We start from the raw sequence: 24393 nt of genomic DNA, 5'->3' as shown, positions 1-24393 counted from the left end.
CCCTTCCCTTATCTCTAACCATTAACTCTTTGAGCCAACGGTCATTATGGATAGCGCTATTAGGAATTGACAACTCCTCACTCGCCCGAATCGCTGGAGTGCATGATACCATATTCATCTATGGAACCATAAGCATAGATCTCGATAGGGCTTCAGTCATAGGTTTGGTTGAGACTCATTGTTTGCTCATACACATACAAACTCGTTTCTCGTTATAGCAATAAACTTATATTCATTAATAACAATCAACTTGTTTATCATTGAAGCAATGTACTTGTATTTACGAAAAGCATTATTGTACCCTCGATTTTATAAACTTGTGAACTCACCAACTATTTTCATAGTTGACGCTCGTTTTACATGCTTTTTCAGGAAATAATTAGTAAGTGGATGTAAAGATTCATCATCATAGAGCATGCTGCATCGTGTTGAAGCTATTATGAAGTTATATTTTGAATAATGTTATTTTGAAAAACTTGTATTTTGTTTCTTTTGAAGCTATGGGTTGTAAACTTTTAAATACTGCTATGGTGATGTATCTTTATCTTTTGCAATGAAACCGTTATCACTGTCATACCTTTCGTTTCCGCTTTAGCGGGGTGTGACAAAAGGTGCCAAATGTCATTTCTTATGGCGTCTTACATCATCATTTTACTAAAGTCGGTAGCAGGATAGAGGTCGATCACATTTTACTTGGAACACCTTTTGTTTTAAGGTAGTTAGTACCACAGTAGTCACTTATTACAAATACTACGGTACAATAATATTTTCCCATTACATTCACTTCATGAATATTCACACGATGCACGGTAATGTTGAAACTATACTTTTGGTTAATGATAGTCAGAATTGGGAAAACACACACTCTAACAAGAGACATACACACAGACACGAGAGGCGTTGGTAGAAGGCTACAGTTAGTAGGAAACATAGGGTTTTCTAGGAGAGTTCAAACATTATACAAAACATCGTACAAAACATCTTACAAACGTTTTCATACAAACTCAGACATTAATATTCTTATGATCTCACTAGCATTAAGCTGATACTCGCTTTCAAAATAAGCTGTATTCTCAAGTCAGCACTAGACATGTACAGTTGCCAGGCTTTTGAGAAGATGGAGTTCGTTCAAGAATCATCTTTTATTTTGATATATATATTTTTGGTGACTATAAATTTGACAGAACACACATGTATGAAATTATATTATTAATGCAATGGATGATGTTGTTGCTTGTTTACTACTATTCATTGTTGTGATACTGTACATGACGTCCTCCGCCCCAAAATGTTTCCGCCATTCATGGTTTTGGGGTGTGACAATTTCGACCTCTGTTGGTGTTGTCTGCGTTGAGTTGTGCCATTGCACTGGTTACGACAGCTGTTACAATAGCTTGGAATGTAGCCGAGTCCATCTGCAAGATTGGTATCTCACGGGTATGCATGTTATTTCTGTTGTCACACCCCCAAACCTGAACGGTGGAATCATTCGAGGGCAGATGACTTCATGTAATATCATAACAATTGAATACATAGCAAAGAAAGTAAAACAACCATCATATATATGATTTAAAAGTTACATTGTTGAATGATACTTGTTCAAAACAAATTAGAATATGATGACAAAATGAGTTTTAAACTGACGACTTAGCATCACTTCCCGAATAGCTGAAGTCTACCTGTGTTACTGAATCCCTGATAAATACAAGTAGTTTTGAAAGAGTGTCAATAATTAAGTTAGTGAGTTCATAAGCGTTTATGACTAAAATTTGTAAGTTTGTTATAAATCACTGAGTTTACTTTTGAAAAATCCAATACTTTTCCATGAGTGTGTGGTAGTTTAAAAGTTCCAAAACTATAACGCATTAGTAATTACCATGCCTAAAATAATAGATTTATGTATGTATAAAATCACTAATTACATTTGATAACCCCGTAAATCATTGTGTTTTTAATACTTCTTGTGAGTTTTATAACCATGTTATTGACCTAGGCTGCCCGTAACAATGTTTTTTAGGCATTGGAATGTTATGACGTTTATCACGCCAGACTTGCCGGTCTAATTGTAGCTAACAGTTTAGGTGCGAGATTGTCAATCCCATATAGATCTATACAGAAGTATCACGCTCTCCCTACAAGAGATTATGGTATATAATACAGGACTTTAACGACATACTTGAAAGTACGTAAAGTTGAATGTCTCACAAAACTTAGTATCAAATAGATTTACATATGAAAAGTCTATTTGTTCTTGTATATGAAAGTATTTCCTTGATATAGTACTTATATTATGTAAAATCTCATGATCACCTTGTAAACTATACCTATTATAGTTTTTCCAAAAGTGTGTTTTGCTTGTATGGTAAACCCTAGAGTAGTGTCGTCTTTGTACGTAAAGTATAACATTTGTAATGACATCATTGAACATTTATACTCAAAATATAAATAAAGTGTTTGATATTTATATAACAACATGTTTCATTTCAAAATGGACAACGTATTATCGTGATATGTTGCATGAGAACGTTTTCGTATGATAGTTATCAATCACATATGATTGGTTATAACAAAAAGTATAACAAAAGATTTCTATTATTTACCCGAGGATAATCGTTTGTTCAGGTGTATTTCCCCCCCCCCCCCCCCCCCCGGTTAAAAGTGTACAAAAGCATCTACAAAAGCATTTGAAAACGTAGTTATAGGGGTATGAACTCACTTGATGGATTGAAGGTGAGAGGAGTACCGAGCAAAACTTCGACAGGAGAAAACGGATTTCTTGGGATTCTCAGGAATCTAGGATGTGTAAAACCTTCCTTCGAGATTTAGATGTGAAGATCGAGGCTTTGGGATGGCTTCGGGGGTTAAAACGCAGAGCTTTGGCACGAGAGAGAAGATAATTGAACACACAAACCCTAAACCATCAGTTTCTATTTATAGGGGTGAAATCTGAGGGTTCACGTTGTGAGCTCGACCTGCCTCCTCTCTTAGACTTGAAAACTCATTGATAGGCTCTGAAACCCATCATTCACAGGTTCACATCGTGACTATGGGTGGCTCACATCGTGAGCTGCGTGACAGCCTCGAGTTTTGTGTCCTAAACTTGTAAAATCCATAACTTCCGCGTACGAGCTCTATTTTCGATGTTCTTTATATCCACATGTAGGTGAGATTACGCTCTACAACTCTCGTTTAGACTCTGTCGGCTAATTTTGACTTTATTTTTAATATTATATTTTTAATAGGTCGGGACAGGGAAAGTCCGTTAAAAATCCATAACTTCTTCATCCGGTGTCCGTTTTCGTCAGACCTTTTACCGTTGCGATACTATTGTTGAGATCTCCGATTCTTATTTAGGTTGTTTTGGCCAAAAATCTCACGATCTCTATTTTGAGTTTTTAGCTGTCTACCGCTATCCCGAAACTTAGAAAAATCATAACTTCCTCATACGAAGTCGAATTTTGACGTTCTTTTTATGCACACTCACGGTTTAGTATAATCTACAACTTTCGTTTAGATACCTAAGGCTAAAAATTATTTTATTGAAATTTCACTTTTTACGTTTGCTAGTGTTTTACCGGTTTTGACACGAATTTTTGATTGGTCATAACTTCTTCGTTATAACTCATATTTTAGTGTTCTTTGTATTTATGAAAACCTTGACACGATAAGTATCATTTTAGGCAACCCAATAGAGACTTTTGAACATTTTATTTTTGAAACTAATTCCATTATATCAAAAGAGATTATAATTCTTGACTTTTTAGGTCATTACATTGATTTGAAATATCTGGTTGTCACATCATCCCCTTGTTAGAGGGAATTTCGTCCCGAAATTTAATGTAAGATAAATATTAGGGAAAGAGATGTGGATACTTTTGCTTCATCTGATCTTCGCGCTCCCAAGTGTATTCAGGTCCCCGTTTTGCATTCCAGTGGACCTTTACAATGGGTATGCAACTTTGTTTTGTTCTTTTAATTTCCATATCCATGACCTTAATTTGTTCTTCTAAAGTGGAGACTCTCGTTGATTTCGATTTTGTTCATAGGGACGACGAGGGTCTCGTCTGACAAACATTTCTTCAAGTTTGATATATGAAAGGTAGGATGTATGTTTTTGAGTTCCTGCGGTAGTCGAAGTTTGTATGCTACCGGACCGATCTTTGCAAGGATCTCGAATGGTCCGATATACCGTGGGTTTAGTTTCCCCCGTTTTCCGAAATGTATTAACCGTTTCCAAAGTGAGACCTTCAATAGCACTCGGTCCCCAACCTGAAACTCCAAGGGCTTCCGTCTTTTGTCCGCATAACTCTTTTGTCTGTCTCTTAAAGCCTTTAGTCATTCTCGAATTTGTACAATCTTCTCAGTTGTTTCTCTTATAATTTCCGGGCCTGTAAGAGCGTTGTAGGGTACTTATCCCTTGGCTAGTTGCGTGTCACCCACTTCAGCCCAACACAGTGATGATCTGCACTTGCGGCCATAAAGGGATTCAAATGGAGCAACTTTAATGCTGGAGTCATAGCTATTGTTATATGACAATTCGACTAGTGGTAAATGGGTATCCCATGCTTTACCAAAATTGATTACACAAGCTTTTAGCATATCTTCCAAGGTTTATATAGTCCTCTCACTTTGACCGTCGGTTTGTCGATGGTAAACGGTACTCATGTCTATTCTCGTTCCTAGAGAATTTTATAGCGACTGCCAGAATTGTGAGGTGAATCTACTATCTCTATTGGAGATAATGGATATTGGTACTCCATGAAGTCGTACAATCTGTCAGATGTATGTTCGAGCTAGCTTCTTTATCTTGTCGGTTTCCTTTATCGGTAGAAAGTGTGCGGATTTCATCAACCTATCGACGATCACCCAGATGGTGTCAAGCCCACCCGCTGTCTTGGGTAATCTGGTTATGAAATCCATGGTTATCCGCTCCTACTTCCACTCGGGTATTTTAGGCTGTTATAGTAATCCCGAGGGCTTTTGGTACTCTACCTTGACTTTGGTGCAAGTCATACACTTGCCTACATAGGTACCGATCTCTGCATTCATGTTCGACCACCAATACAGTTTCTTAAGGTCCAGATACATCTTGTCCGAACCTAGATGCACTGAGTATCGAGTTTTATAAGCTTCGTTCATGACAACGTCTCTTAATCCACCAAACTTTGGGGTCCAGATTCGATCCACGAAGTAACAAACTCCATCGCTCTTGACTTCAATATTTTTGTCCATTCCTCTTAAGGCTTCACCCGCTACATTCTCTGTTTTCAAGGCTTCCTTTTGAGCTTCCTTGATTTGTGTGTACAGGTGTGAATGGATCGTCATGGTTAAGGATTTCACTCAATAGCCCGAGTCCTCCTTTCGACTAAGAGCATCAGCTACCACATTCGCTTTTCCTGGATGATAACGAATTTCGCATTCGTAGTCATTTAACAGTTCAACCCATCGTCTCTATCTCATATTGAGTTCTTTTTGATTGAGAATATGCTGAAGGCTCTTATGATCGGTGAAGATCGTGCATTTCATGCCATAGAGATAGTGTCTCCAGATCTTTAGCGCGAAAATGACTACTCCTAGTTCAAGATCGTGTGTAGTGTAGTTGACCTCATACGTCTTGAGTTGTCTCGAGGCGTAAGCGATGACCTTTCATCATTTCATTCCAAGACCTTGATTTGATTCATTACAGTAGACCAAGAAGTCTTCTATTCCTTCCGGCAAGGACAATATAGATACACTGCATAGTGCTTGCTTTAGTGTTTGGAATGCAGCGTCTTGTTTTTCCTCCAAATTGAAAGTTACACCCTTTTGGGTCAAGGTGGTAAGTGGTTTAGCAATCTTCGAGAAGTTTTGTATAAATCTTCGGTAATAGCCAGCAAGGCCCAAGAATTATCGGATTTCCGTTGGGGTTCTTGGAGCTAACCAATTCTCGATTGCCTTGATTTTGGAAGGGTCCATGTGTATCCCGTCTTTGCTAACCACATGACCCAGAAAAACTACTTTCCGAATCCAAAATTCGCAATTTGAGAACTTTGCGTATAATTTCTCTTTTCTTAGTGTTTCCAAGATTTATCGGAGGTGTTGACTAGGTTCTTCTTTACTCTTCGAATAGATGAGTATATCATCTATGAATACGATCAAAAATTCATCTAGGAATGAACGACACACTCGGTTCATTAAATCCATGAACACCGCCGATGCATTTGTAAATCCAAAGGGCATTACTACAAACTCGTAGTGATCATAACGAGTTCAAAAGGCTATTTTGGGAACATCTCCTTCCAAGACTCGCAACTGGTGATACGCGGATCTCAAATAAATCTATGAAAAATAACTTGCTCCTTGGATTTGGTCGAACAAGTCATCAATGCTGTAGGGGATATTGGTTCTTGATAGTGAGCTTGTTGAGTTCCCGGTAATCGATGCACATGCGGAAAGATCCATCCTTCTTCTTTACGAATAGGACTGGTGCTCCCCAAGGTGAGAAGCTGGGTCTGATGAATCCTTTGTTGAGTAGTTTGTTTAATTGGCTGGATAATTCTTGCATCTCAGCTGACACTAGACGATACAATGACTTAGCTACTGGGGTAGCTCCGTGAATTAAATCGATTCTGAACTCGACTTGTCGTTATGGTGGGACTCATGGAAGATCTTCAGGGAAGACATTGAGAAAATCGCAGACTTCTGGAATGTCTTTGATGTCGTTCGTTTCTTTTTCTTTATCTACCACGTGGACTAAGAAGGCATGGTACTCCTTACGTAGGTATATTTGGGCTTTGACGCAAGAGATGATTTGTAAATTGGTACCGGGTTTGTCACCATAAATGACAAGAGTTTCTCCATTTGGAAAATTTAGGCGAACGACCCTTTCATGAAAAAGTATATCAGCATGGTGTAGGCTTAACTAATCCATACCGATGATAACATCAAAGCTCTTTATGGTGATTCACATTCGATCGATTTGAAATAAATGTTCGTTTAGAGTTAGCGTGCAGCATATGTACATATCGTTTATGCTTTCTGTTCTACCGCTGGCCATTTCTACTGTGAATATCTTATTGAGTAATTGAGGGTTCCGTTTTAGTATGCGCTTGAATTTATGACTCACGAAACTCCTCTCCGCACCACAATCAAAGAGTATGAATGCATAAGAGTTATTGAGGACAAACGTACCCGTAACCACCGTGGGATCAACTATTGCTTCGTTCTGCCCTATTGTCAGCACCCTTCCTATACTGCCTGCATTCCTTCCCTTAGCGCAGTCCCTCTTGTAGTCTCCAGCCTCACCGCACCCATAACACGCCTGGTCCACGCGGACTCCAGGGACTTGGGTGATTGGTCGTGTTAGTGCCCTATAGAAACGGGCAATGTGCCCTTTCCTGTTGCAGTTGTTGCAGTGCATCTGTCGATAATTACTGTTGTGATGGAGATTGCATTTGCTGCATTTTGGTAGGTTCCCAGCATATTGCCTTGCTATTGTAGAGGTAACAGGAGCAACAACGGGGGTAGTAGCGGCATGGACTGCCACTATTTGTTATTTCTTGGGAGGTTCTTGTGAAAACTTAATCTTCCTCTTGTTCCAAAATTTCTTCTTGCTGTTGTTGTTGGTACTGTTGTTGTTGTTGCTTCCCAGGGTTTGCTCCGGGGCAGCAGTTGCGAAGCCTTGGCAAACTCCATGGTCAACGAGAGCTTGTGCCAACTGTTTGGCACTATCGAAAGTGACTGATTTGGACGCTAGTACACTTCCTCGAATCTGGGGTGATAGTCCCCAGATGTACCTCTTGATCTTCTTGCTCTCTACAGCAACCATTCCTGGGTGAAGGATTGCCAAATCAGTAAACCTATTGGTATAGGTTGTGATGTCCTAGCCTATCATAGTAAGGCCCCAAAGTTCCTGCTCCAGCTTTTGTAGTTCACCCCTTGGATAGTACTCTTGCATTAACATTTGCTTTAGATTCTCCCAACCCATAGAATTTGCCACTACCAAAGTTAGTGACTTGACATAGCCATTCCACCACATTAGAGCTCTCTCGGAGAATGTACAAGCAGAAAACTTTACCTTAATCCCTTCCAGACATGCACGTATCTCGAAAACTGCTTCTTTTTTCTCTATTCATTGTGATAGAGCCATTATCCCTCCGGATCCATTAAAAGAGATGGGCTTGCTATTGGTGAAGTCCTTGAAAATGCAATCCCCTGAACGACCCTAGTGTTGGCCATTCATGGAGCTATTTACTCCCCTTTCGGACCCATTATTACTCATTTCCGCCATTGCTGCTATCACTGCAGATGTTAGAACAACTATCAAGGTGGCATTATCCGTTGATGGAGGTGGTGGTGGTGGAGGTGCTACGTTGTTGCTATGGCGTGTAGATCTATGAGGCGACATTGTGCTGCTAAAGAAATAACAATAAGAGACCATAAGTCTTTGATGATCTAATTCTGAATGTAAAACGGTTAGCTATTTTCAATTATTCATGATTTAGGCTGACTAACACAAGGGTTCAAGTTTGATTCATATTTAGAGTTGATGTAACAGTAGATTAACTCATGAATTGGAGTGATATGCAAAGGATTAATACCCAAAGGAATATTTCATTATATATTAAACATATGCTTGGATTACATTTGAAGTTAGGAAAAAATGACCTTTCTAAAGGTCTCAAATTACAAGAATGTTAAAGAACTGTAAGACTTTTTAGCCGATAACCTATTCTATATCAAAATTTGGGAGTTCGACAAGTACTACTTGCGACGTGGGTTACGATTGGAGCTTGACTCCGCTTCCGATTGCTTTGCTCCCATTAGACGCCTGTCAAAGGCGGCTTGCTGCTCCCTCATCTCTTTTATCTCAGAGAGAGCTGTAGTCAACTGCTCCTTGAGGGTATTGGTGTGGAGGTGAGCATTTTCTTGCAACATGTCCAGGCGACGGATGTCAGCAGTGTTACCTTGAACCTCCGCGTTGACTCCGCGAATCCGGTTCGCTTGAACTCCGGATTGGTAGGACTAGTTGGCTAGTTTGCCCACCATGACTAGGAGTGCTCGGTCGGCTGAAATTCCCCCACTGACCTCGTAGAAATCCCGACACATACCATAGGGAAGACATAATCCTTGCTGCCAACTCCAATGGTGAATGTGACTTCCCCAGACAGGAGTTGGTCCTTGAAAGTTTCCCCTAAATGTGGGAGGTTGGGTGACTGGTGGGTTGATTATTTCTGGCTCTAAGTCTATCTCAGAGTCTTCACCTTCCTCCTCCTCCATGGGTTCCTCATCTTCTTCGGGGTCCTCCGTTGCCGTGGTTCGGGTAGTATGGATCGCCGGGTGGATGGAATCCAACCATTTCGACTACACGAGAATAGGTTTATAAGAATTGTAAAATTTTGAAACATGTAAGTCTAAAAACGCAGGTTAGACTATTGCATTTACCAAATACTCCTATAGTATTTAAATTGTATGTTTCATTCTAGTGTCATTTTGGTAAGTTTTGACTTGTTGCTCACTACGACCATTCCTCGACATACATTAGTCTGATCTCGGATAAATATAGTTGATCAGGCTATATTCGTCCCAAATCTGATTACATATTCCAAGGACTAGTCGTAGTGTCCAACTTATCTTAATACTTCTTGTATAGTTCTAACTATGAAAATGACTCGTTGTATGCATGTATTTGTGCTTTTACGACCCAAATAATTTAAGCTAAATGAAACGCGGTTTAGGTGTAAAAACATTTTGTCAGAGAGTTTTAGTCCCAATGCATTTATAGTTTGTATATCTTATATGGTTCGATATACTTATTTCACTATAAACAATGTTTTGATACCAATCTGTCACACCCTCAAACCAGAACGGCAGAATCATCCAAGGGCGGATGATTTCATGTAGTATCGTAACAATTGAATCCATAGCAAAGAAAGTAAAACAGACATCATATATATAATTTAAAAGTTACATTGTTGAATGATACTGGTTCAAAACAAATTACAATATTGAAAGACCCTCACTTTCATAATATTAAAACAGTTGTCACTCAAAACATGCTACATGCATATTCACAAACAATATTTTACATTGATAATTTATTTACAAACGACTGGATACAAACCGACTAAGTCTAAGTTATTACAAAACTACCCAGGATATTGTATATTTTATAGGGAAATCTCCAATAAAGTCCTAAAATTTTAGCCCGGTTTACGTTTTAGTCCTAAACTAATTTTTGTTTACAAAAACGTCCTAAAAACCGGCAAAAGTATGCATTTTGACCCCTTTTGACCGGTTGGAACCGGCAACAAATTAATTTGGGACTATTTCATAAACTAACCTAAAATATTAGGACTATTTCACAAAATGACCTAAAATATTGGAATTTTTTCTTCAAAATAAATATTAGGACTTTTCTGCAAACAAAAACCTTATTATTATTATTATTATTATTATTATTATTATTATTGTTATTATTATTATTATTATTATTATTATTATAAACAAGTATACTAATTTTTAAATTCATTATTATTAATATTCTTAATAGTACATATAAATAAACTTAAATAAAAATATATTAAAGAAATTAGTTAAAGGTGAAGGTGGTGGTGATGGTAATGCTTTAAGCATTGAAATCACTGTTTGTATGTCCTCACTTTGTATATGATCATTTCACATTTCTTATTATTGTTTTCAATTCAAAATATGAACACTTAAAAATTTAAAAGAAGTTGCCTATTTGTAAAATTATGTATAAATAGTTTAAGATAAAAGGATTTCTCACTTTGTATATAAAATTTCTTAAGGTAGAATGATTTCTTTTCAAATCCAACAGATCCACAATAAATATTTATATTGGTGACCCATATCAAAATTCGAAAATATTAACTAAAATATCTTATTTAATAGAAAGTAATATGATTTATTTTGCTTTATCACACTATATCTGATATGTTTCCAAAAAAACCACAAGGATAAAGTAATGAAAAAGAGCAACACACATGTTGGTAATTCAAAAATACTTACACACAAGACATACACGCATATCACACACTATTTGTAAACAATTTGAAAAATCAATAGCTTCTTTTGAATAGTTAAATGTTAATATTATGAATTAAAAACAATAATAAAAAATGTGAAATGACCATATACAAAGTTAGAATATACGAACAAACATTCATGATTTCAAAGCTTAAAGCATTACCATCCACTCAACCTTCACCTTTATAAAATGTGTTTAATATTTTTTTAATTTAAATGTATTTATATGTATTATTAATAATATTAATAATAACAAATTTAAAAAATAGTATACTTATTATATTTTTAATATAATAATAATAAGGTTTTTGTTTGTAGAAAAACCCTAATATATTTTGTTTTTGCAGAAAAGTCCCAATATTTTGGGTCAATTTATGAAATAATCCTAAATTAATTTATTACCGGTTCCAACCAGTCAAAAAGGGTCAAAATGCAAACTTTTGCCGGTTTTTGGGACTTTTTCGTAAACAAAAATTAGTTTAGGACTAAAACATAAACCGGGCTAAAATTTTAGGACTTTATTTGAGATTTCCTTATTTTATACATACTAAAACTTAAATACTAAAGTAATAGTATAAACTATTTTAATTCTTCCAACAGCATAAAGCTATATCGGATGCTTATTGCCTGCAATATATTAAAACACTGATAGGGTAAGCAGTGACGCTTAGTGAGTTCAATAATATATACAATATAATGTTATGCCATATATATACTTCAATATGGCAGAAGCAAAGAGGAACAAGGAACAACAAAGGCATATGTGAATCATGTGACAAACTTTCCATATCAATCAATGACTTGATTCAAAGATATACTATTAATGAGACATAACAATTTCAATACTTGATATACATCAATAAAGCTTCGGCCCAAATGGCATAGAAGACATATAATTTCTGATTAACATTTTAGTAGATTTCAGGCTTATAGCCGTGTCTAACCATTTTCCAACACCATAGAATAGAAATCATACTCTTACGGAGACATGTTCTACATGGCCAGAGGCTACATACCGGTACCAACGTGAATCTAAGTCCTTTCACTGATCACATGGTCAAAGGTATTTAACACGGAAAAATAATTCGGAATAATAACACTGAAAAGCACATAGCACATATAACACATAACATATAATTGTTCCTATATATTGAACTCACTTTGAAATAACCGAGGGTTAAAATAGTAATTTGGGCAGCACTTCGTTACTATATATAGCTTTCTTCTATAAAAACCGGGAGCTTTCTTGAAAACCGGGCTCTGCGAAAGTAGGGCTTCAAACCGAAAAGATAAATTTCTCGGGCTTCACGGGCACTTCGGGGCGTGTTTTGGGTGTTAAAAGTAATATTGGGGCTTCGGGGGAAGTGGAAATAGCCAAAATATGGAATAAGAGGTGAAAATATGATAAAAATACAACATTAGCTGGTTGGTCTCACAGGCCTTGTATAGGGCTGAGGTTCAAATCCGAAGCAAGGAGAGAGCGGCAGGTGGCAGCGAGGCTGCGAGGCTCGGTACACGCGACAGTTGGAGCGAGACGTCTTACGAGGCGTCTTAGACGTCGCCTAGGACACCGAAAGGTGCGTCGGAAGCTTACCAGGACGAAGTCCGGTCCAATTGGAAGGTGACACACGGCTACTGTTCATGCGAGGTGACGTGGCTGGTTCCGGATAAGATCGTTATCCTTGCGAAAATTCTCGAAAAATGTGCCAAAATCTTAGAAAAATCACAATTTCCTCATATGAAGTCAGATTTTAGCATTCTTTTTATCGAACTTCTTGGTTTAACGAATACTACAAAATTCATTTAGATTACTAAGGCTAAAAAGTAGTTTATCAAAAACTCACTTTTTACGTCATTTAACGTCGTGCCAGTTTTGTCGCGGATCTTCGATTGGTCATAACTTTTTTGTTATAACTCGGATTTCGATGAGGTTTTCGCCAAAATGTTTCTAACGAGATTATCTACAACTTTCAATAATAAAATTTTACTTATTTCAAATTTTAATTTTCGCTAAATTTCACTATTTGGCTTTTAATTGGAATCTCATAAGACTTCCAATATTTTTTGAGTGATTCTAAACATAGTTTTCCTTCATTTCTATAAAAACTATCTGTTAGAATTCAATACTCAAATTCACATAGTATTTCACAATATTATTCATTATAAAACATGATTTCAAAATGTGTATGTTACAAATATGATGACAAAATGAGTTTTAAACTGATGACTTAGCATCACTTCTCCAAAAGCTGAAGTCTACCTGTATTACTAAATCCCTGATAAATACAAGTAGTTTTGAAAGAGTGTCAATAAAGAAGTTGGTGAGTTCGTAATCGTTTATGAATAAAATTTGTAAGTTTGGTATAAATCATTGAGTTTACTTCTGAAAAATCCAATATTTTTCCATGAGTGTGTGGTAGTTTAAAAGTTCCAAAACTATAATGCATTAGTAATTGCCATGCCTAAAATAATATATTTATGTATGTATAAAATCACTAATTACATTTGATAACCCCGTAAATCATTGTGTTTTTAATACTTCTTGTGAGTTTTATAACCATGCTATTGACCTAGGCTGCCCGTAACAACGTTCTTTAGGCATTGGAATGTTATGACGTTTATCAAACCAGACTTGCCAGTCTAATTGTAGCTAACAATTTAGGTGCGGGATTGTCAATCCCATATATATCTATACAGAAGTAGCACGCTCTCCTACAAGAGATTATGGTATATAATACAGGACTTTAACGACATACTTGAAAGTACGTGAAGTTGAATGTCTCACAAAACTTAGTATCAAATAGATTTACATATGAAAAGTCTATTTGTTCTGGTATATGAAAGTATTTCCTTGATATAGTACTTATAGTATGTAAAATCTCATGATCACCCTGTAAACTATACCTATTATAGTTTTTCCAAAAGTGTGTTTTGCTTGTATGGTAAACCCTAGAGTAGTGTCGGCTTTGTACGTAAAGTATAACATTTGTAATGACATCATTGAACATTTATACTCAAAATATAAATAAAGTGTTTTATATTTATATAACAACGTGTTTCATTTCAAAATGGACAAAGTGTTATCGTGATATGTTGCATGATAATGTTTTCATGTGATAGTTATCAATCACATATGATTGATTATAACAAAAAGTATAACAAAAGATTTATGTTATTTACTCGAGGATAATCATGTGTTCACGTGTATCCCCCCTCCACCCCCTTAAAAGTGTATAAAAGCATCTACAAAAGCATTTGAAAACGTAGTTATAGGGGTATGAACTCACTTGATGGATTGAAGAAGGTGACAGGAGTACCGAGCAGAACTTCGACAGGAGAAAACGGATTGCTTGGGATTCTCGGGAATGTAGGATGTGTAAAACCTTCCTTTGGGACTTGGATGTGAAGATCGGGGCTTTTGGAAGGCTTCAGGGGTTAAAACGCAGAGCTTTGGCACGAGAGAGAAGAGAATTGTGCACCTAAACCCTAAACCATCGGTTTCTATTTATAGGGGTGAATCCGAGGGTTCACGTGGTGAGCATGGGTGGCTCATGTCGTGAGCTTGACCTGCCTCCTCACGTAGACTTGAAAAATCATTGATAGGCTCTGAAACCCATCAAGCACAGGTTCACGTCGTGTGTATGCGTGGCTCACGTCGTGAGCTGCCTGACAGCCTCAAGTTTTGTGTCCCGAACTTGTAAAATCCGTAACTTCGGCGTACGAGCTGCATTTTCGGCATTCTTTATATCCACGAGTAGGTGAGATTATGCTCTACAACTCTCGTTTAGACTCCGTCGAATAATTTTGATATTATTTTTAATATTATATTTTTAACAGGCCGGGACAGGAAAAGTCCGTTAAAAATCCATAACTTCTTCATTCAGTGTCCGTTTTCGTCAGACTTTTTACCGTTGCGCTACTATAGTTGAGATCTTCGATTCTTATTTAGGTTGTTTCTGTCAAAAATCCCTCGATCTCTATTTCGAGTTTTTAGGTGTCTACCGCTATCCCAAAACTTAGAAAAATCATAACTTCCTTATACGAAGTCGGATTTTGATGTTCTTTTTATGCACGCTCACGGTTTAGTATAATCTATGACTTTTGTTTAGTATTTTACTGGTTTTGAAATGAATTTTCGATTGGTTATAATTTCTTCGTTATAACTCAGATTTTAGTGTTCTTTATATTTTTCAAAACATTGACACGATAACTATCATTTTAGGCAACCCAATAGACACTTTTGAATATTTTATTTTTGACACTAATTCCATTATATAAAAAGAGATTACAATTCTTGACTTTTTAGGTCATTACATTGATTCAAAATATCGGGTTGTCACATCCGTGGGATGACATTTTCTACTGCATGATGACAAGCAAGATCGTAAGTAACGATGATCATTTCTGGTTGTACTCTATAAATTGCACGTTTTGTTTTATGATTCACAATGTTTCTGTTGGGTTATGAGCATTCTAACACTCCTAAGTGTACATGCAACCCTAAATACCTTGGATCTATGTTTTCTCTATTATACATGCAAATATGAACATCCAAGGTATTATACTAATCTAGCATACAAAATAATGGATATAACAAGATAGAATACATACCTCTTTGATAGTGCTTGTCTTCATGAAGCTCGAGTGCCTAGTGCCCCAAGTGTGACACCTCAAATGGTTCACACAACACCATAAGCACTTGGAATAACTTAGAGAGAAATTAGAACACTTCATGAAATCGTCTAGCCCTCATATACACACATAGTCACGATTTCTTAAGCCATGGGTTTCTTTTATATGGTGGCTATTAGGGTTACACCATGTAACCCATGACTTTACCCATTCCTTATGGTCCATGGATTTTAACCTCCATGGAGTATCCATGGGTCACCCCATGGACTTAGTCCAACATAAGGAATCTTGGATCACAAGTCCACATATATAAGAATGAATGATTTACACAATCAACCCATATATTTAATTAGTCTTCTTTTGACCACTTAATTAATCCTAGATTAATTCTTGATCAATACTAATTAAATAAACTTATTAATATATTAGAACTTATAATATATTAACAAACCTTAAGTGTTATTTCTCTCATTTTAGTCTATCCAAGTGCATGATGCCATGCAACCCAAATGGACCATGCCGGGTCGGGTCAAGTCTTACCAATTATAGTTATGGACTTAGACATTAATCCAACAGTCTCCCACTTGGATAAGTCTAAAACTATTATTGCGTATGACTTCAGGAACCAACTGGCAATCGTAGCTCTCAAAAGATTTTGTCGAACTCTGACCTTGTAGATGAACTCTGATCTTGTCAATGACTTGTCCATTAGATAAGGGATCATATATTCCTCCATTCTAGATATAATATGGACTGAGACATGGATTATAATCATTCTCTCTGTCCATTTGTTGTTTCCCGATTTCCAATTTATGACGACTGACTAATTGAACAAATCAAATCAGTCCTGGCCCAACCGAGCACTTCCATTTGTCATCATCAAATCATCGAGGGGCCCACAGATATCGCTTTTATCCCGAAGGTAAAAGGAATGGATAAACTTTGACTCATATAGCTTGTTATACTACTTGTTGAATCATACACAAAGACACGTTTTACAACATCGAGTTACCAATGCGTTTCGTGTAATCAATGTACTATCAACTCATAGTAACAACTCATATCTCTAGGTTTGAAGAATATAAGATATTATCGTCTCATGATCACTCGTGATAAAACCCATGAAGTGATTCCAATGAGCGCGGGTTGAATCCAATACTCAGAACTTATGAGCACTCATGAGTGTTGTAGCCATTTGTCCAACACCTTAGACCTCTACAAGCCAACCCATGACAGTCTTAATTCATATCTACTTCCAACATATGACCGACTGTGGATGGTTTGAATAACTTAGTCATTCCGGAAGAATAACCTAGTTTATTCGGGAAGTCGAAACATGCAAAGTGAAACACAATAATAATTGAATCCAATATGGTCTCAGAACTTATGAATATAAATAAAACACCTTTTATTTATCACCATATGATTACACATTATTCATTGTATACTGTTTCAGCTATCAACATTATTCTTGAATTTAAAACAATAGTTGTCCCATGCTCCAAGCATGCACACTATGTTTTCTAAACACTAGTCATGCCATACACCAAGTATGCATACTATGTTTGTCTATGATCTTTACTTTGTGAACTAGATCAATTGAGCATAACTTCAATGATTCTCTTTTTCACACTCCCAAATCCTTACTGCAAATGCAAGAATTCCAAATTCATGTCATTTACTGAAATCTGTTAGATTCTAAACTTATATGCATCGATCCTCTTGTAATGATTATGCACAAAGTCAGAAAGACTTAACAACAATCATTACAGAGCATTCCAAAGGAGATCAAGTCTTTGGAACCATCCTTCTTGCATTAAGTTTCCTTAATCTTACACAGATTGAAAATTCTAACTTTGAAACATTTCCAGATTCCATTTTGACTATCACTTCTGAACAAGAGTTGCCTCCTTACAGATTATGTCAATATGGTCCTTCCAGAATTATCACTATACTTCTAACTGTCCTTGAGCAACCAATCTTTGGTAAACCTTAGATTGTCCTCGACAATTGTTTAATCCTTTTAGTCATATCCAGTTCTAAACCTTTTCCCTTCTTAATGCCCCAGGCATTTGGAAATTTTTAGAAAGGATGAATATAGCACATGTAATCGATCCTATATCCGAAGCATATGGGACACGATTCATGATGTCTCACATAAAGACTAAACCAGTCTTTTGCTATAACATTTCCATTTCTATTTGCCATGTTCTCATAATTCAGATTATGAAAAGGGATGCCGTAATCATAATCGATTTTAAGAACGCAAATAATGGAACCATATATAGAATTTCCTTATGTTGAGCCATTCCAATATGAAATTCATATATATCCTTGACTAAATGATTAAAACCTCACGATCTAAGCTTATAGATTTGAGATGAAGTATAATTTCCTCTCCCTTAATTATAGCAAAACAACTCTTTCCCAGTTGAAACTTTTGTTTTCTATAATTAACATTGCTAACTTGCGATACTTATCGTAATTATCATGCTCTCACTAACATGATGATTATTAGCATAACACTTATGCTCCCACTAGCTTTGACATATACTCAGAAAGCTTGACTTCTAGAAATCAATACTTTATTGACTTTCTTACCAAAGTTCAGATTTCTGATACTAGATTGTTTTGATAAGACTTTATCAAAAACATACACCTTCCCTTAGATAGCTCATGGGTGTGTCAAAACAATTTTAAGAACTATGAAAAGGGACGCCGTAATCATAGTCTTGATCGTTTTGACCTTTGCCATTTCTCACAAGTCCAAGTTAGTGTGCCGGTAAACCACACACGCTCCACTAACGACTTTGAGAATGCAAATATCCCAATTGCTATCTAGCTAAAATCTACTTAGTGGAAGTGTTTCCTCACCATCATTTTCATGAATCAGAGAGAAACCTTATGACACTTGGATTTATTGGTGTATGAGTTACTACCCATATGAATTTGTCAAAACCATAATCACAAGACAAGGATAATGACAAATCCAAAACCATATGGATTGAACTCAATCTTAATTTCTTGCCACCTGGCAGCTCAAGGGCCTACCATTGCTTCCAAGTTGTTGTGCAACACATTGAGAACTCTAAGAACTCATATGCAAAGCCAACTTTCACTAGAATGGCAACAGAATATGTCAACATGATAGGTTATAAACCTCAAGTCGTGTGCTAGTGAAGAACTTCAGGTTTCATTCTTGATTAGTTCTTGAGAATTTCAAGACCTTTAAGACTCCCACTGTCCTCTTGACCTATAAGACTCCCTTGTCAAACATCCAAGAGATAGTGTGGATTCTAATCAAGACAAACACTTCACACAATTGGCCTTAGTTGATCTTTGTTTTATCCAAAACATCACAACTTACCAATTTCAAATGTACAAGAGTAGAAAACTTTTACTCTTACATTTGATAAGTGTTTTTAAACCTTCTTTAAGACATGTCACTCATATTACATTCTTGGAGTATGACTCTAAGACTTGTATTGGAACGAAGTATGACTCATCTTGATTTAACCATTTCAACAATTCAAGAACCCTTCTTCTTAGTCATAAGAATGCACTAAGACTTCCTTAGAGAACTAATTTTGATATGGTTTCTTAATCATTAAGATGATCACAAAACTGATACTAAAGTACTCTCCCATCTTTTCAGATTTGAGAAACTTTTATCCTTCTGCCTAATTTGATTCTTCTTATTCGCTCTGCTATGCATTGGAACCTTTTCCAATGTCTCTGAGTTACACTTAAGCTTGTAAGTATAATCATATTTACCGAACTCTAGTAAAAATATGACGAATAGCCTTATATCTTTTGTGGTGCACTTAATCAGTGCACATGACTATGTACTCGATCCCTTAGTCCATTACTTGACTCACACATCCATGTGAATAAGTAATTAGTCTTAATTTTTCCAATACTTGAAAAGTTCTCATTCATCATGTTATACAACTTGCATGATTCCAAGTTCCGGTCCAACTGAAACTTGGGTGATGAGAATCTTTCCTTTATTTGATAAATTTAGACATCACCACAAATGAAAGAATCAATTTCATATTTCCACTCTTGCTATTAATGGAATCATATAAGCAACAATTTTTTTTTCCTCAAATGCCATTGTAAGGATATTTTAAAATAAATAAAATCAAAAATTTCTTTTATTTTAAAACTATGCGGAAAAACTTATCCTTACAACCCATATGAAAAACTTGTTGTTATCTATTCGTTAGCAATATCTTATAACTCCTAAGAAGTAGATCAAGAATCCGATTTTTCAAACTACGCGATAGAAATCCATCTATGCGATCAGATTCAGCATATTCTTTCTTTAAGTTCCTTTACTTTTCTTTGATTCTTAAAACATTACCATGTGACCCAGTCACGTCATGTATCAGGAATCTCAGAATAGAAACTTAACAGAGTTAGAGTAGTGGACTTTACCTGAAGTAGAGTCAACCTTATTGACTTTAACACCCTTAGGTAAATTTGGCAGCTTCGCAAATAATGACCCTTTCTTTGGCAATATAAACATATGGACCCTTTGATAATGGTACACGGGACTATCACAGACTTAGCTTTTCTCTTTACCATTTGTTCAACCGAGTTGACTATGGCCGATCCCTTTCCATTAGGAAGAGAATGCTTTTTCTGGATTTCCTGTGTCACTATTGTCAATGTCCATAAAGTTTCAGGAAGTTGATCTTAGCAAATAGATAAGATCATTAAAGGTCTTGTCATAGTCTGTTTCATAGGTGTTCCAAAAGAACTCACTATGTGACTTAGAAAGTAATTGACCCACTAACTTTCTCAAGACTTTGACACCCAACTCTCCCGGCTTGTCAATATGTGACTACATCTCCAAGATGTGATCACACCTAGACCTTGCCTTGCCATTAGGGCTTGAGTGATCTTAAATTTTTTCAAGAACTTGTGGGTTAGGGAGAATAATTGGAGGAGGAGAAAGAAGTATGATATCCATGGGACATCATCTTCATTAGGAATGCTTGTTTCAAGAGATTTGGGAAGATCATTAATGTCTAAACCAGACATCTTTTTTGGGAGATATTCAAGATAGTTGATTTTAAAGTCCTTAATATGACACCCAATATGAAATATTAAGGCTAGGACCCAACATACTATTTTATAACTTAGAAGAGGTATGCCGTAATCCAAGCTATAAAACAATTTGAAGGTAGGTGAATGACGATTCACCAATTTCCACCAAGATAAACGAAATGTATTATTAGGTTTTAATTGGATTTGAAACTCCTAGATCTTTTGAGATTCATTGAACTGTTCAATGGCATGTTTCAATCTCGAGTGTGCCCTTCAGGTTTTGTGACTGGGATGCCGAGGATCACAAAACAAGGTGTGAAGTAACCATGCAAATTACTGGGTACCCTTAAGTGTTTATCCCTCAATCAATGTGCCGGTTAACCACACACGCTCCATCGATACTATGATAAACATTAAGTTACCCTTTGCCTACCTTGTTAAATACGAGTTAGTGTGCCGGTTAACCACACACGCTCCACTAACCGACTTAAACAAAGTGCAAAGTGTAATTTCATGGATTAGCACCTTATTCACATTTTCCCAAGTAACTAAGATTGGGTATTATTTAGAGTTTAGTTACTTAGTATTTATCATTAATACTTTTAATGAAGGGAGAATTAAAGTCATGTCAAACCCGTTCGGCTAACGACCCTCCACCAGTCAAGCAAGCGGTGGGTGAGAGTGGACACCCATTAAGTTGCCATTTTATAGGCAACAACCTTATACCCACCTTATAGACCGGCTTCGTGAATGAGGCGTACTAGCGGTAAGACCGACTTTACTCTTATACATATAAATATTATTAACTTATAATATTATAAAGTATAAGGGTTGAATTTTAACTTTTAAAATTCTAAGGGCTAACTTGGAATTAAAGTATTCATAAGAGAAAACTTTACAAATTCCAAAACTTGAGGGCAAGTTTTGAAACTATTCAAAACTAATTAATTCCATAACTTATGTATTTAAAGTAGTTTTAATCCAAAAACTCTTCAAGTTCCATAACTTGTGGACAAATTATGGAAGACTTTAAACTAATAAAGAATTAACCTTTTCTTTATTTTATAACTTATGGAATTAATTAAGGTTACATATTTTATTTATTTATTTATTAATGAAGTGACTCTTGAACCTCCATAACTTAAGGACAAGACTCTTCATCTTTTGTAACCATTGCCAACTTTTAGGAGTTTTTATGAAACTTAAATGTGACTTTTCATATAACTTGAGGACAAGTTACAAAAACACATTTTAGAATCAACTCTTAGATTAATTTGGATTGAAAACAACTTTTTCACTCAACTTTTCTATTAATCTAAGCAACTCATAAGATTAAGATAATTCAAATCAAACTTTTTCATGTAATTAGTCTAACCTTTAAACTAATACAGAGCATGAATCTATTGACAATTATCTTTGAAAATGGATTAGCATGAACATTACCACATTAAAAAACAAGTTTATAAGTTCAAAACAACTTAGGGTAATGTTCCTAGTCCATTTCTAGCCAAAAACCTCGAAGATATGCTGTCTGGGGTCCAACTCGTCGAGTGCATGAACACAACTCGGCGAGTTGGATGCATTTTGCCTTGGACTCGTCGAGTCCCTTCATGGACTCGGCGAGTCAGCTGGGCTGACAACATCAAAACTCGATTTTTCAGCTTCTATTGCAGGTATAACAAGAAAACAAGCCTAGGCTCTGATACCACTGTTGGGTTATGAGCATTCTAACACTCCTAAGTGTACATGCAACCCTAAATACCTTGGATCTATGTTTTCTCTATTATACATGCAAATATGAACATCCAAGGTATTATACTAATCTAGCATACAAAATAATGGATATAACAAGATAGAATACATACCTCTTTGATAGTGCTTGTCTTCATGAAGCTTGAGTGCCTAGTGCCCCAAGTGTGACACCTCAAATGGTTCACACAACACCATAAGCACTTGGAATAACTTAGAGAGAAATTAGAACACTTCATGAAATCGTCTAGCCCTCATATACACACATAGTCACGATTTCTTAAGCCATGGGTTTCTTTTATATGGTGGCTATTAGGGTTACACCATGTAACCCATGACTTTACCCATTCCTTATGGTCCATGGATTTTAACCTCCATGGAGTATCCATGGGTCACCCCATGGACTTAGTCCAACATAAGGAATCTTGGATCACAAGTCCACATATATAAGAATGAATGATTTACACAATCAACCCATATATTTAATTAGTCTTCTTTTGACCACTTAATTAATCCTAGATTAATTCTTGATCAATACTAATTAAATAACCTTATTAATATATTAGAACTTATAATATATTAACAAACCTTAAGTGTTATTTCTCTCATTTTAGTCTATCCAAGTGCATGATGCCATGCAACCCAAATGGACCATGCCGGGTCGGGTCAAGTCTTACCAATTATAGTTATGGACTTAGACATTAATCCAACAGTTTCAACCTACATCCCTATGATGTATTTATGGTGGTAAGTAATTCTAGATTTTGCATGAATATTAAGTCTATCCATGGACTACACAAATTATTTTGGTTTCGAGATACTTGAGTATCTAGTGGTTTCGAAGGTACGGTTGTGCATATAAGTGAACTCATGCTTTAACATGAAATAGGGAAAACACACAATTGTTTCATTAATAATTACCATGTTATCACACAAAAGAGAATCATAACGAATAGTAGTGGGGGGGGGGGGGGTGGAGCTGATCCCAATCGTGCGTGGTGCTCAGATGCCCAAAATATCACGCCATAAGGTTAGCCAATTCAATCATCTCTCGAGTGATCTTTTTATTCCTCTGCTGTGCTCGCACTGCTCCGCAAAGAGTGGTTACGTTTTCTTCCAAGAGGCGTAGTCGGTTGGTGGAATCCTCGGGTGTTGTGGGATGGTCCTGTATCATCTCTGAAGAGTGAGGCTCACTAGGGACTTCCTCAATGTTTCCTTCTTCTTCCATCTCCTCTTTGGATTTATCGTAGTAATAGTCCGTCTCTACATACTCCTCAGGTCCTAAACCTGGATCTACCCATTAAACCAAACCAGGTCCTCCTTCGATCAACCCATTGGCCACAAGGGCCTGATAGTAAAGGACACCTTGTTTGGAATTTTCCATGATGATTTCGCGGGAAACAGAGGGGGTGAGAGGTGTGTGAGAAAAGTGTATGTAGACAGCATTCCAAATACTCCTATAGTATTTTAACTGTTTATGTTTGAGTTCTTTAAAGCTTTTTTGATACCACGTAAGTTTCTAAATTCACTACCTACCATGATCACTCCCAAACACATGTTGACCGTATTTTGAATAAATATAGTTGATCAGGCTCTATTTACATAACTGTCCGGGTTTAATCACGACATTCAATTTCCTCCAGAGACTTTTAGTGTTATTATATTAATGCATACCTAGGTATGTATTTTAATTATTTTGTTCAGAGTGTTTTAGTCGCATTGTATTTATAGTCCCATATGTTGTATGATTAGATATGCCAGTTCACTATAAACAATGCTTTGATACTAATCTGTCACACCCCCGAACAAGACGGCGGAAACGTCTAGGGGCTTGGGTGACTTCATTCTTGTAGTATCATCACAGAGTATATAATTAAAACATAACATCATCATCACACATGTAATATCACAACTATCCTTATATAACAA

The sequence above is a fragment of the Lactuca saligna genome, chromosome 9 (genome assembly GCF_052625555.1).
Source record: "Lactuca saligna cultivar CGN05327 chromosome 9, ASM5262555v1, whole genome shotgun sequence".
Taxonomy (NCBI): Eukaryota; Viridiplantae; Streptophyta; class Magnoliopsida; order Asterales; family Asteraceae; genus Lactuca; species Lactuca saligna.
This window is presented reverse-complemented; position numbering follows the sequence as displayed.